Raw genomic sequence first — 3,496 nt, 5'->3', positions numbered from 1 at the left:
AGCCGTGTCCCCGGCGCAGCGCCCGCAGAGCGCCGCGGGCCCGGCTCCCCGGCGCCGCTGCGTAAGTAGGTGGCGGCAGCCTGAAAGCTGGGTCTCCCCTGGCGCGGAGCCTCAGGCCAGAGCTGGAGCCGGGATTCATCAGCGGGGTTACGGCAGGCTCAGCAGCTGTGCAGAGCCCCCGGGGAAGCCGGGCCCCCCCTCTGCTTTCTTCTGGCAGAGAGCAGCCGGCGAGAGCCCATGTGTAACCCCAAGCCCCAGACACACTCCCTCGGGGAGGACCAGCTCGCTCTAGCAGCTGGACCCGGGGCAGGGAGGGGAGGAGGGGGCATTTAATTGCTGCATTTAACCCTTGGCTTCTTGCACGGCTCAGGGCAAGTGCTGCCTGCCGGTCCTGCCTCGGTTTCCCCATAGGCAGAGCATCTTTTCCTTTCTCCAGAGCCTGCAGCACGGAGGTTGCTGCACCGGGTCCGAGAGCGGAGCTGCGGACGTACAAGCCTTCTCCCAAATACACCCTCTCCGCTCCCTCTCCCTCCGTCTGCATCGCGGCCACATCCAGTCTCGCAGGCCCCAGGGCCGTCATGGCCTGGGCCAAGGAGCTCGGCAGCGGGGATAAAACCACCCTCCTCGTGCGGCCACCTCGGCCTGGGCCGAGACCCCCGCCGTGCCCCCCCCCCGGGCACCGCACCGCTCGTGTGACGGAGCAGGCGCTGGGCCGAGAGCCCCGGGTGAGGGCCCGAGCCCCTTCCCGAGGGTACCGGCCAGCATCCTTCCCGCTGCGGCTCGCTGAAGGAAATCCCACCAAACACTCGGCTGTGCCGGGCGCGATCCCACTTCTGCGTTAGACATTTGCCCCGCAGCGCTGAGGAGCAGCGTCCGCGCGGGGCCGGGTTCAGGCAGCCCGGCGGCTGCGGAGTGCCGAGGGGCCAAGCGGTGGCCGGCAGATCCACTGCTTCATGGCGCTCGGATGCAACACGGACGGCGGCAGCGGCAGGGGCTTTGCAGCAGCCAAGGGAGCTGCGCAGAGCTGGCGGTGAGCCCGGGGCTGCTCGGGGGCCCACAGCGGGCACCCGCCAAGGGCGGCCCGGCATCGGGACGGGTGACGCAGCCAGCGCAGACCCCGTTTACGGCGTTGCTGCCAGGCCGGGCAGGCCAAAGGGGATCCCTGCGGCACAGGGACGGGGACGGATGTAGCAGCATCGAGGATGGAGACCAAAACAACCTGCCCTGTCCCTCCGCGGCACCTGCCGCGCGCAGTTTGACAGGTGATATCATTTCCTCGCCCCGCGCCTCGTGCCTTCCTGAGCGGAAATAGAGAGCTGCTTCGTCACTTGGAAGGGGCAGGTCCGTGGAGCCGCGCTCCCAAGCCTGCAGCTATTTCCGCCCGTGGATACCTAGCTGAGGAGCTCGGGGCTGTTTGCAAACGCTGGGCTGCGTCACGGCAGCGCTGGTCCTTCCTCAGCAGCCGGCCGGGGAAGCGGGGTACCCAAATCTCGCCCAAAATCAGCCATGGGGGTGGGGGTGGGGGGGAACGGACCAGAACCAGCTCCCCACTGCCGGTGCTTTGGCTCACCGGCAGACAGCGGCAGGCAGCAAGTCGCTTTCCGTGGGTTTTCCCCCACCTCCAGCCTTAACCATCCCTTTCAAGCGACAGCATCCAGGAAGCCTTGTTGGGAAGTGAATCGCTGCAAACCGTGACACCATTTTTAGCCCGGTCATCCTAAGGAAAGAAGACTTCCACTCCAGCAGCATCTATCCAGCTGGTAGTCCCATTCCCTCCTGGAAACTCGCGGCCAATTTCCCTCGGATTACAGACGGACAGAGAGCTTAAAGATAATTAAGCTCCTCTAAGTGTGAAAACTGATGTCTTCCCCGAGGCGTGAGCTCAAGGTTATTGTCAGCAGCCTGCCAGCTGGCCCATCGTCGTGCGACACCAGCACAACAAGCATTGCAAAGAAGGGTCATGTGAGGGAGCTGAGGGGGGGAGGAAGGCTCAGGTGAGGCGAAGGGAGGGACTGGGGCACAGGCATTGCAACAGTGGGGCTGGAGAGGCCCCCACAGTAATGCAGGGCAGAGATTTAAGGATCTGGGGTCATGTTTATAGGAAACTCAACTTCTGCCATTCGTAGGTCCTCCGTGTCAGGACTGGTCCGGGAGGCCTTTAACCCTCCGGCTTTCCCAGGGAAACCATTCCTGAGCACTGCTCGGTGCTGGGCAGCCGTGTGGATGCCCCGTGGAGGCCCACAGATGGGTACGGGGCACAGGAGCAGGTCCCATGGAGAGTCACTCACGCTCTCCGGGGATTGTCTCAAGCAGGGTGCCCTGTGGCCACAGCAGGGCTGTGGGGTTGAGCAAGATCATTCCTGGGCCAGAGTCCTTGCAGACCAGCAGCCCCTCGGGATGCTAACATCCATCCTGCCGCAGTTAAAAACCGGTGTCAGCAATGAGCACCTGCGGCACGGGCAGCTGCAGAGCAGCGCAGGCATCGGCAGGCAAGGACCCTCAGCATTTCCAGCCACGCTGGTGACCTCCTGCTGTCCAGGCAGGAGACCCCGGGCTCCACCTCCAGCGTGCTGTACCCAGGGCTGAGTCCACAACAACTCCCATCCCCTCCCTGGAGCTGACTCCATGCCCGGCACCCTCAAACCCTCTCTGACCCTCATGCATATGTGATGAAGAACCACCGAAGATGGCATGGACACAGATCCCGTGCCTGGAAGTCTTCCTGCCTGGCTGTACAAGTAGGGTGAGCTCTGCTGCATACCACAGGTGCCATCCAGGACACACCAAGGTCAGACTTGGGGCAGGTCTCCCCTCTCCTCTGGGGCTAATGACCGACCTGGATGAGGGTGATCCATTGGGAAGAGCCGGTCGCTGCTCCCCGCCTGGGGCAGGCTGTGACACAGCCGCACATCCCTCGTGTGCTCGGCCTTCTCCTCTGTCCACAGTCTTCCTCAGCTCCTGCTCTGTCTTGATTTCTCCAGGCAACTGCTCCGCTCCTCTCATCTTGTCTGGCTTGGAGAGGTGCTGAAGTGATGCAGAAGTGATGCTAAACGCTGTTCAGACCCCCCTGCCAGTTTGGATCTGTGCGTTACTAGGTGGGATGCACAAGAGCTGGGCCAGGCATGGCTGCGCAGCGCTTTGCTGCTGCCTTCGCAGCGCGAGTGAGGGTTTCGGTGCTGTGCCAGCCCCAGGACCGCAGCCAGCGCCTCGGCCAGCATAAAACCGCCCGGCCAGACAGCCCGCACGCCAGGGCAGCCCTGCCAGGCACAGCCAGAGCGCCTCAGGCAAGTGCAGGGTATTTCTCTGACCTCCTCAAGCGTCTGCAGAGCCTCTGGTCCAGCAGGCAAGTTCAGATGTCTCCCAGGCGTCAGCGCCCGGACCCTTCTCGCGCCCCGGTGCAGGGTGCCGGCCGTGTTTCCCCAGGAGGGTCCACGCCACGTGGGCCGCACCGTGACGCCCGCGCGCCTGCCGGCGGCCTGAGCCCCGTCCCCGCTTC

The sequence above is a fragment of the Rhea americana genome, unplaced genomic scaffold, assembly GCF_003343005.1.
Source record: "Rhea americana isolate MKP2758 unplaced genomic scaffold, rheAme1 scaffold_21, whole genome shotgun sequence".
Taxonomy (NCBI): Eukaryota; Metazoa; Chordata; class Aves; order Rheiformes; family Rheidae; genus Rhea; species Rhea americana.
The sequence above is the reverse complement of the archived record's forward strand: the minus strand, read 5'-3'. Positions refer to the sequence as shown.